General features: G+C 45.5%; 1 protein-coding gene across 1 annotated transcript in view; it reads right to left on the bottom strand.

Annotated features, from left to right (window-relative positions):
* LOC144732108 (uncharacterized) overlaps positions 1 to 10,292 on the bottom strand; it is a 365,998-nt gene extending 355,706 nt beyond the window's left edge. The window contains exon 1 of the mRNA XM_078613382.1: positions 9,996 to 10,292. The gene's annotated coding sequence lies outside the window, so the exon portion shown is untranslated. The remainder of the gene's footprint in view (positions 1 to 9,995) is intronic.
* Positions 10,293 to 12,439: the final 2,147 nt, after the last annotated feature.

Below are 12,439 nucleotides of genomic sequence, written 5' to 3'. Positions count from 1 at the left end.
CTCCCATCCACATGCATCATACATATGTTTAACTAAACTATTTTATTTGTCAGGTAAAGCCCACTGAGCTATTAGTTATTTTTCAGAGGCGGCCTGGCCACATGATATAGCTCATCGAAATGGTTGATATCATTCTCAGACATGGGGATTTTTAGTCGCAGCCAAATAATCTAAGCGAGTGTTTCTCAATGTGGAGTGCAAATACCGGAGGACCCGGGAAAAAAAATCCATGCGACCACCACGGGGAGAGAGAACATGCAAAGATACAGCAGACATCAGGGTCGGGATCGAACCCACGCACATATGCAATGCAGCATCTCCTTGTCATCACGTCGCCCTGCTTTTATTTAAAACCAGGTGAGAGCCCTTTCATAGAGCAGGTGTCTATAGCAACTTATGAGACTATTTTTAAAAAGACATATCTCTTGCCAAGGGGCTTTTACCTGGTAATACATAAAATGGTATTTATCTATCTATAGCTCTCATTGTAATTCTAAGCACGCACCTCTCCACTTTTAAGCTTTTGTTTAAGTACCTTTGCCATTGTACATGTATCCCACCAATGTATCGGCAGATAATATGCACTGATTTAAAATGCTTTCTTTAGTTCACTTCTGAAAGAGAGCTATATAGCCCAGCGTGCCTTACCGGGTAAAATAAAAATAGATCGTGTTTTAAGTTGAAATAAGCCACATTTGACGAATTATATCCAATCACAGATTGGAGCCAATGATGTGTTTCAGATTGAAACATTTCTGTTTTTTTTATTTGAGGGGTTATTTCCATTATGTCCTAGACTTTTGTGCCAACAATAGCGACGTCACCCGATGCCACGTGCCACCACTTTTGGCGGGAAAACGTGGAAGCAACGCCATGTTTGACGTCACAGCGAACTTTCGGATCAATCCAAAACAAACAAACAAACGATCGGATCACCATGAATTTCATATCTAGGCCTGATTTTCATATTTTTTTGTTTTTACTCTGAAAATAAAAAAGAACATCCCCATTAAGGGCGGTGACATGGCCTAACGGTGGAGTGTTTGGCACTTGTTGCAGAGGTTCGAATCCAGTGGCCACCCTGATTAATACCGCGGTTGTGTAGTTACGATAAAAATCCGTGTCATTTGCTTCGCAGTGTCCGTTAAGCATCCCATGACATCATTCTCAAGAGTGCGACCTTTTTGTGTGTCAGCGTCATAGTCCAAATATGCAAATAAAACCATATGAATCTATACGCAAATTACTTGCGTTGAAAGACACATCGCAAGAAACAGCATCTACTGTGAAGAATTATCAGGACCCTCCTGAAAAGAAAGTCACGAGACTCAATGAGGCTTTCCTAGGTAAACTTAAGACTTGTGAGGGTGGTAAGGCCCACTGAGCCACGCAGTTCTTTCACAACGACGATCACAGCCCAAGACATTGGCAGTGGCAGCAATTGCAGGACATTGTAGGGTGGGAATGTGAAAACTAACAAAAGCAAAAAAGGGCCAAACAAATGCGAAGTAATGATAAGGGAACGACAAGATACGAGCTATTTGTTGTTTGGATGGAGTTTTTATTTCATTGGTGATTTAAAAAAACACAAGTGCCTACACCAATAACTCATCATAACACATTCCTGCGGAGGGAGCCGGTAGGAACGTTGGGTTGCTCGGTCAATGGCCAGGGTCAACGGCGGCGTGGTGTATTCCGCAAATACGCCCGACTGTGAGGGCGGGCACAAGCCGGCGTGAGTAGGTTAAACGTTGAGTTTTATAAGGGCAACACGGAGTGACCAGCCCCTCCCCACCCAGCCCCACCCCTCCCTCCCCCCACCCAGCCCCACCCTCCCCACCCAGCCCCTCCCCACTCAGCCCCTCCCCACCCAGCCCCTCCCCACCCAGCCCCTCCCTGCACGACGGACACAATAATCCCCTGTGGGCTGGTGTAACCAGGAGGTTCCTACCAGTAGAAGGAAGTGCATTGGTGAAAGAAGAGTAGGTGGCTGGCTCGGAGGTCAGTGTGCCTAGCTGGCATCGCTGACATCTCGACTCGATGCACGCCTGTGCATAAATTAGGTTCGCAAGTGCAGTGAGTTGATGGTCTTAGCTCAGTTGCCAATGACTAACACACACACAAATAAACGATCACGTTAAATTTGTTTCTGCACTAAAGTTAGCTAAATTCCAGCTCTGAGAATTAAAGGTATCGGTTTGATTGTCGCGTGATGAGCATTATTCTACAGCTAGGCAGATGGCAAAGTGCTGCCCCCTACTTGAGTGGGCCAGGGGTCTTTTAAAGAGAGTTCAGGGGTAGCTCTGTGATATCAGCTTCCATCGGCCAGAAGACCCCTGGGTTTGATCTTCCATGAAGCACATGGTCCACCCGAAACCGCATCTGCACAAATCACGGCAGATGCGGATACCAGATGCACAAATTGAAAATTAAAAACTCTCCAGTGTGCGACCGTGGTCATCCAGAACAGACCGTACAACATAAAAAAGATGGACCCGATTTGAAATCGCTATATCTCTGCAACCACGAACCGCCCATGAATGAAACTCTTACCACTTGAGAGGGCGGGGCATAGAGAGGGCGGGGCATAGAGAGGGCGGGGCATAGAGAGGGCGGGGCATAGAGAGGGCGGGGCATAGAGTTTAAAATGATTACCGCTAGATGCCTCTCCCAGCGCACAAACAGCCCCTAGCCTCAGTCATTCGCAAGGCACACTGCCTCAACGTTGGATAGGTCGCACAGGACCCCAAGACTTGGCGCTACACTCTTGGCCCCCAAGATCGCCAGACATCGCACCCTGCTACATTTTCTTGTGGGGATACGTCAAAGACCGTGTTTTTGTGCCACAATTAGAGACAAATCTGGATGACCTCAAAAACAAAATCACGGCAGCAGTGACTACAGTGGAAGAAGACACTTTGAGAGGCGTTCGGGACGAATTCAACTATCGTCTCGATGTTGTCCGTACAGCAGGTAGAGGGCACATAGAGCATTTATAAAATGGTTAGTAAAACTTTATAACGCATTAACTTTTCGTGTAATTGTAACATGTTGCCATCGTGAAATATACTGCTTTGAAATTGGGTCCATCATTTTCAAACGCCCTGTATAACTACGCAGTGCCCGATCCACAAATACAAAGGAGACATCACGGCGATACACTCCCGCTGCTCCTGATGTGGTTATCTTGGCTTGACCACCTGCATGTGAAATTGTAGCTGTTGCTCTGCATCTACATCAGCCATGCAAAAGAAGAATGTAATTTTTTTTTTAAAATAACATGGCACCAAAAGCACAATCGGATTTAAATTAATAGTAAAAATAAATAACGGAGGAACAATCTATTATCAGGAGCAAAGGATGAAACAATGAGTCAATCCCATTACAGGAATGACAGTTGCAAACAACTCACGTTACACGATAACTTCTCCCACTTCTTACTGGAAACGCAGGGGAGTGTGCACGGCTGACATTACATGAATTCAACACTTATTGCGGGTTTGTGGGATTTAGTGTAAAATCCTGAGGCTCTTACGCACTCAATTTAGTTTTCTCTTGTAAAGTAGAGAGGGTGGATTGAACAAAAATCGTAGGAAACAATATAAATATCAACAAAATTACCCTAGACTTTGTCAGTAAGACTATTGACAATGGGCCCTTGCTTTGCGATCAATAAATAAGTATAACCCGTAAAAACAAAGTTTTTCACTATAAATCCTTGATATGCATGGCAGCGAACTTAATATAAAGGATTTAAAAATATATTCGCCTGTGGAGGACGCGGGGATCGATCCCGCGACCTTTGGCATGGGAAGCGAGGGCGTTACCAACTGCGCTACTCCGCCCACGGCCTGTGGAGGGGTTACGCTCTGGGCTCTTATACTGTGACGTTCAGCCAAAGACATGAATGAGTTATATTTGAATATATGTAAAATAATTTGTTTTTGCCTAAAAAGTGTAAAATTTTGGGAATATTTTTTCACGAACATTAATTGTCTAGCATAATGAGTCTGTGTGGAAAATGTCAGCTCGATTGGATCACGGGAAGTGGGTTAAAAAACGACCGAAAGATTTGCACGGTCGTAAGCAAGCAAGCACGCAAGCAAGCACGCAAGCAAGCACGCAAGCAAGCAAGCACGCGAACTTAATATAAAGGATTTAAAAACACTCCCATTCCTGGATATTTTGCTTGGACGCGGTCAAAATGGAAAAATTACACGCAGCATCTACCGAAAGGGAACGCACACAGATGCCTATCTGAATGCAGATTCGCATCATTACCCAGCACAGAAATCCTCTCTCAAGATACTCATACATCGGGCAAAGACAGTGTCAGATGGTGAAAGTTTAGGGAAAGAGATTAAACATATTAAGGAAGCACTAAGACTCAATGGCTACAATAATGGTCAAATGAACAGAGCATTGAATGCCAAATCGAGATCGAACAACAATACGACTGAAAGTGATCAGATTATCAAAACAATTAAAATACCATACATCTCGGGAGTTACTGACCAATTAGCCCGTGTTTTGCAAAAGCAAAACATTCAAATGAGATTTGGTACGGTACACAAAATTCAAAAACGAGTGTCTTGTACTCAAGATGAATACCGAAGTTATCAACAGAAGGTGTATATCAGATTAATTGCTTATATTGCACAGACGTGACGTAACATTAGCGTAAGACTAAAAGAACACCAAAGGAACATTAAATTATCCCAACACAGCTGTCAGCAGTGGCAGAGCATGCTTGCCAACAAGGACATTCAATTTATTTTAATAAAGTTGAAGTGTTATGCAGAACTAATCATTAATTGCCAAGATTAGTTAGAGAATCGATTGAAGTTGAGAAGAATTCAAATAATTTTAATCGCTGTGATAGCTATTGACTCAGTGAAACCTGGAAGCTTATTATTAAGACAATACACAACACATTGCAATTCATCTTCTTGGTTCTTTCGGTAAAGTCACGTAGAATGGAAATAATAAAATAATAAAAATAAAACATAATAAAATAATTCTCACGACGTTTCGGCCACAACGCAAGTAGCCGTCCTCAGGTGAAGAACAGGTCTGTCGAGGAGACAGAGTCTGAATGACAAGCCCCAGGCTTGGAGCGACTATTTAAGCTGGGATGGAGGGGCGAAGAGCGCCTTGACAAAATAATTTGCATATCAAGAGGAATTTAGCATATTTATGGGAAATACAGATATGCGATTAGTACTACTTGTCATTCAGACTGTCTCCTCGACAGACCTGTTCTCCACCTGAGGACGGATACTTGCGTTGTGGCCGAAACGTCGTGAGAATAATTTTATTGTTTTATTTTTATTATTTTATTATTTCCATTCTACGTGACTTTACCGAAAGAACCAAGAAGATGAATCCCTGCAGTCACGAAAGCTTGAAATCGAAACATTGCAATTCCTTACAGGTGAGCCACATGCTAAGTGGCTGATTACTGATCTATTACATAATTACAAAAACCCCAACCTCTGATCTCGAATCCTGATGGGGTTCAACAATGATGACGTCAACCTGCACTATTTAAGACCGGAAGCACGTGGATGGCTTCACTATTCTGGCAAATCGCCCGAAGATGCTGGATGTCATTGTCAGCGAAACGTCGTACTCAAAATTGTAAATGGTCGACGCTTCAACACACCGGTGGGCTAAAGTTATTACATTTTTGTCAACGTGACACATTTTTTTCTGATTGGCCATGTCGGGCGGTGGAGAGTTGCGACACATTTATAAATAACGCGATCTAACCGGAAAACCTTTATTGTGAATAAAACTCTGCACATCAGGCACGGGTGCAAACCAATTCTGTTTGAATCGAGTCCATTAACTGGGCAACCACAAATCTGGGGCTGATCCAGTACGTTTAGGATCAGTGAACAAACATACTTGGATCATCATCTTGCAGAGCTATGTTGAGGTCATGGTCTTGGCTGGGCAAACACCATCCTGTATTACGTATGTTTTGAAGGCAACGATACAATTGGGCAAAACAACCTCAACAGATGTTTTTACTGGTAGGAACCTCCTGGTTACACCAGCCCACAGGGGATTATTGTGTCCGTCCGTCGTGCAGGTTTCATTTGAGTTGGGTGGAGTGTACAAATGGCATCAAAAGCTTTTAAAATGTTTCAGGCAATGCTTAAACAATAGAATGCCCGCAACTTACAGTACTTTTAAAAATTTCGACAGCTTATCAATTGTGAATAGAGAAAGTGGAGCAGTACATAACGTAAATGTAATTTAGTTTTATTAAACTTGGCAAAAGGCTGCGGACTGAGCTCAACAATTTAAGTGACTAAAGCACTGTACTGTATTGCGACGGGCGATTCTACTGCCCTGGTTAGAGATTAACGCAGTGAACATGTGATTTTCTGCACAGCTTAACAAAGCCACACATCGAAAAAAAAATACACACGCACGGCTGTTTCTTACTTTGAAAGTCGCTCGTAAAAACGTAAATTTCTGTGAAAAACAGCTTCAGAGCTCATCGGATTCCTCCAGCATGAATACAGATTCTGACGCTGACATTTAGAGTACTGGAACTGCGTCGCAATGAATGCGGCATACCAATATTGGATCATCGTGGGGTGAAAAAGACACCGACCCAAAATTGTTTCCCGTCAATGTAGGTAGGCAAGTGCTCATCTCTTTCCAGCCAAACAGGAAGTGAGAGAAATTCCACATTCCTCTGGCAGTGATACAATACAATTCGTATTTACATTGCATATAAATGAGGCATGTCTAGACGCTGTATGAAAGGAGGCATGTTTGGCTATTTAATTATTGAATACAGCCTTAGAGGAGGAGATGGAGGCCTAGAGACCAAACACGGTAAATGCACAGAAACACAATTTAACAAAAACAATTGGATTTGATTCACACACTTTGCAATGCTTTCAAGCCCCTGAAGCCAATATTGGCCACAAAATTTTATGAATAATGGCATGAATAAATTGGCTGAATGGCTACAGAGGGGCTAATAATGTTTTGCATTGAAGTGCGGTTTATTAGCGTTTCGATGACCACTGCAACCGAGTTAAACTCTTAAATGTAAAATATACTTTTCCAGGAGATTAATTTTAACCCAACGTTAGCAACTGCAGTACACACGCGGGACCTTCAAATGTCAAAAGTTCCACTGTTAAAAGGAGAAATATCACAAAGACATTGTCGGCAGAAGGCATGGCATCAACATACGTTGTTGTACTGTATTATGTGCCAACGTCTATGCTCCCCGCCTTCACAAACCCGCAATGACCAGCACGGTGAGGTATGGTTAAGCAACCCCAACAATCCGTACGGTATGGGGAGGCCCTCATCAAACAGTGGATTTACAAAAAAAATGGCTGCACATCTCAATGAACTTTGGCCATGCAATAGTGTGGTCGAGGCATTTAAACTCAGCTGACGTTCAAATCAATGTGTAAGCAGCACTCTAAATGATCAGCACGAATAATCTGGCACCATTTACATGGTTTGTGGTATACAGTACTCAATTGCTAAGTCAGAACAGCAGTTGGCTTCCCAGTGTAAAGTTGTGAGTATATTTGACTTACTGCCATCAATTGAAATTAGTGTCACTCAATGCTCGAGAGAGCATAGCAACATTTACATATTCATAATGAAGGTTTTTGGCTTAGATCGCGTTATTTATAAATGCATCGTAACCCTCCACCACCCGACACGGCCAAACAGTAAAAAATGTGTCACATTGACAAAAGACAAATAGTTCACTACTTTAGCCCACCAATAAGCATGTAAGCAAAAATAATTACTGATATTTACGTGTAATATTGACGGTGAACTATATACAGAATTTGGGATTTTAAAAAACCGAACGTGAAAATAAGAAGAATAATGCCATTAACTCTTACAATTTGTATTTGGACATCAGCTGCCTCCTAAAAAATTATTGGTAGTGTTCATGATTTGGGAAAACAATCAATTCTGAGGTCAAGAGTGGCGGTGTGGCCAACATTAACAGACTGTTGGGGCAAGTGCTGTTAGCGAGCACCTATGAAAGCCTGTACGGTACACGAGGGCTTGGGTGGTCAGCACCACACCTGACCACCTTTGTCTCCCCAGTGGCGATGTTTACACACTGCACCAGGTCCTTAATTGAGGCCGAGTCGACCTAGGGGAGGCCCAGTTCAGAAAATTGTCACGGGTGTTGGCCGTGAGCGGGAATCGAACTTGGATCGCCTAGTTCGTAGTGGTACACTACCACTCCCCACTCACACGCGTGCACGCACATCTTCTTTCAATTGGCCCTCAATATCAAGAGGTTATTATCACAGTGAACGTCACGGATACGACAATGTACACCACCATTCCTATACTTCAGAAATTGTAAAATTGTCACTCAACCTCCAAATCCGCTCTTACAGTCAAATCACCAACATCACCATCTGGCTTTAGGTCTTCTAATTTGAAACTGACCTCTGGTTGCCACTCCAATGCCCGTCTCGGTCACCCGCACTCCAACATCCTGCACATGTCCCGTTTCACCGTGAGGTCATCTTCCTGATTACATCTAATAACATGTTTTTTGAATTTCCGAAGATTCAATTTTTTTTGTACTCAATCCTTCCGTGACATTTATAGCATCTTACGTATTGCAACCCTAATCGAATTGGCTCTCACATGGTTTCAATAAAAGTTACACACTTGTTATCGAGTACCAAAGACCAGAAACCTATTAGCTGTACTTGCTGTCAATGTGCCATAGTCAAACACATATTAAGGCCATCAAGAATAAAGACCACCAATACCTCAGTGTTATAGATTAAGGATGCAAGGCTAGCACACACAGGCACATCGGTGCTGTTAAGAGCTGGATAATGTGTACCTTGTCAGCTGACATTTAAATGCCCCCCCTAGTGCTGCACTCAACTGATCCCAGTATACTGATTTTACAGAGTTCGTAAAACGCACATAGATTACACATTACAAGTCCGTGGAGAATGTGCACCATCATTGTCAGACAGGGTCAATCCACTGCTGGATTAAGGCCTTCCCAATCGGCCCCCATCTCTCGCAATCGTACGATGTGACAATCCACCTATAGCACCACCCATCACCTGCACACAAACATCCACGTTTGGCTACGTACGGTGCGAAAAAAGTTCAACATTCATACAGATCATTGGTGATGATGACAAAAACAAGCACGTGGCAATGTAGTATTGTTAACGACAGTTGTGGGACAACACATCTTCAATTACACTACAAAACATGCCAATAAGTCCTTTTTCTTATTTTAAATTCTTAGAACTTGTAAGAGTCACCAATAACTTTTGAACATCCTGTATGTATCATCCGTGTTCTGTTTGTTTAAGAGCGACAAGTCTTAGAGGGGACACAGACTCATCTGGCCAAACTCAAAACTAAACTTTCAAACTTGGCAGTACCCTCCTGCAAAAAGTGTCATGGGACTCGGCGAATCCCTCTACTGGTTAAGCAAGCTGTCCATTTAAAAAAAGACTCATCTCCTTTCAAACGCACCACCGCAGGGGAAAGAGCGTGTGGGCTCTTCGCCAAGCCACTGAAATTCAACATTAGCATGACGGCGACCAGTAAGTAACATCCAGAATTACTGTTCACCACCAGGCCACGATCAATTCACTCCTGGGTGAAGGGCTTCCCCTCCCCACCAAGTTATCGTCATCCCATCAACTTTTCTCCGATGTAACAATCCACCAAGTACCTGCACCGGAGCTGATTGCATCGCTCCGTCTCCTGGAAGGACGTACACTCAGTCGAAATCGCACCTTGCAATTACAATGAAGTAACTCCACTGTACAGCAAAAGCCGGCTCACCGATTTGGCCCTTTATTCTGCCGTTCGACACATTTTAACAGCATACATCACATTGTTCATTGGCGTCATGCACGCAACCAACGCCTACACCACACATACCACGCGCAAGCCAATGCACACACAGAGAGGCAAACTCCACTCACTCCTCTTACCAGTAATACGCCTTCTTACTCCACGTAACCCCTTCACTATGCTAGGGACGAAACCGGCCGCCCTTAGCCGGCCCAGTGCCTCGGTCTTCTCGGTGGGGGTGTGCGACTGCGAGACGCCGGGAGGAAGAAAACAATGCGACGTTGCACCGGCCACTTTCCACTCCGCGCTGCTGACTTACTGTCCCATTCTCTACGCTGTCAAGCGTGGTGGGTGGATGGGTGGGCGGTGAGGGGTTTAATAAAACGCGTTACCAACCCCGGCGTTCGGCGCGCGTCGGCCACCGTAGCCGGCCGACGTGGGCGCTTCCTACACGTGGGAATGTTGTGATTATATTTCGCAGCGCGCATAGGCCCCCATTAAATGACTCCGTTTGTAAATGCTACCGCGGGTAAGGCGGCGCACGGATAACGCGTCGACATTTGATGCTGCGCTAGGAGGGGGGGGGTGTTCGTTTGACGGGATCTAAATTTTATTTGACAGTGCACATTGGAGTTATTCGATTGCATTTGCTTCCGTGCATGAGAGGCAACTCCTGTAAGATGTAGTTTTACTTTGCGATCACTACTCCGGTGATGTGCCCGGGCCGATTGGGGGGCTTTAAGCAGTTATTACATATTAAACAAAAATTGTGGTTGGGATTCCTCCCTTTCAATCTATAAAATCAAAGTAAAGATCGGAATCTTTCTTCATACTTAGAGGAACCCGATGAGCTATTAAGTAGTTTTTTTTCACAAATGGCAAAGATGCATTGAGATGAAAGCCGTGTATGCAAGTGAAGTATTGGAAAATGACGGCAGGAAACTCCTTGACGGGAACACACTTCTTTTATTAAATCTTGACTTGTAACAATACAACGCGTGGCCTCTCTTCTTCACAATGCGCTTCTCTTGACTCTGGATCCTGTGCTGCCGGCTCTCTGTGCCTCGTGTAGACTCCGCGCCTCGGCTACACTCCTCTCTCGCCTCGTGTAGACTCTGCGCCTCTGCTACACTCCCCACTCGCCTCGTGTAGACTTTGCACCTCTCTCGCTGGCTACACCGTATGCATACTCGGCTCGTGCAGACCTTCCTCTCTCGCTGGCTACACCGTATGCATACTCGGCTCGTGCAGACCGTTCTCTCTCGCTGGCTACACACTACACATTACTCAGCTCGTGTAGACCGTTCTATCTCGCTGGCTACACACTATACATTACTCAGCTCGTGTAGACCGTTCTCTCTCACTGGCTACACACTATACATTACTCAGCTCGTGTAGACCGTTCTATCTCGCTGGCTACACACTATACATTACTCAGCTCGTGTAGACCGTTCTATCTCGCTGGCTACACACTATACATTACTCAGCTCGTGTAGACCGTTCTCTCTCACTGGCTACACACTATACATCACTCAGCTTCTACTCTCCATTACTCTCCTCTCTGGGCTCTATCTCTGCACCTTCCTCTTCATTCTTAGATGGTTCCACTTCTGCCCCCTGCTCCTCTGTGCATCACCTTATATACCCCTTCTTCCCGGGAGGCGGAGCGGATGCGGACCTCAACGTCGGCACCGCTCCTCAGTTACCCAATCCCCACGCGCTATCCTTACGATCCGGTTCCGCTCAGCGCGTGTTTCCACTCCCCGACCAATCACACCGCGCTGCTACCCGATCACTCCCTCTGGGCGCGTCACCGGCACACAGCCAATCAGCAGCACTACCCCCACCCGCGCACTGACGCCTGCTCCTCCCCGTCAGCGCGCGTCACCGCACACACACCCGTACATACGCGCTGGCACACGACATATACACCCAGCGCGTATCACCACTACATCACCCCCTCCCACATAGCTCGCAGCCGGCCCGGCTGCTAACAACAACCAACCGCGACGATAAAACGACGACCAACAAAAAAAAACCCCGTAACCCCCCGAGTGTGCCCCGTAACATAACACAACAACAACAACAACAAGAATAACTATGTACAGATTGACAATGAACCCGAAAAGTCAACAATAACACGATACGAGCAAATTCGAAACGAACGCGCCCCACGTCCCTGCGACTACACGCAGTGACGAGGCGCTCCAACTGCCCCGATTCCTCACGAGGCAGGTCATGCAAAGTAGCACGACCTGGCGCGAGTCCGTCTGGCTGGTCCATCGTATGGGGCGGGACACTGACGACCGTCCGGCGGTTCCGGCTGCTCCAGACGGCGCGGAACGGGCCTGAAAGGGCCGGCCCCGCCGCGGAGATCCGGCCGCCGGTGATCGGCAGCTGTCAGTTCCGAGACACCTGGGAGCAGATCAGGCGAAAATACGTGTGGATCAGGCAGAGACATTTCCCCCTCTGGGTCGCCGGTCACGTCACACGCCCGGCCATCACGACACAAGGGGAGGCCATATGGAGGCGAGAACGGTTTCAGTCGGGAGGGGTGAACGTACCACCGGCGCTTTCCCCACTT

This window comes from Lampetra planeri, chromosome 41 (genome assembly GCF_965212315.1).
Source record: "Lampetra planeri chromosome 41, kcLamPlan1.2.h2, whole genome shotgun sequence".
In the NCBI taxonomy this organism is placed as follows: domain Eukaryota; kingdom Metazoa; phylum Chordata; class Hyperoartia; order Petromyzontiformes; family Petromyzontidae; genus Lampetra; species Lampetra planeri.
This window is presented reverse-complemented; position numbering and strand designations above follow the sequence as displayed.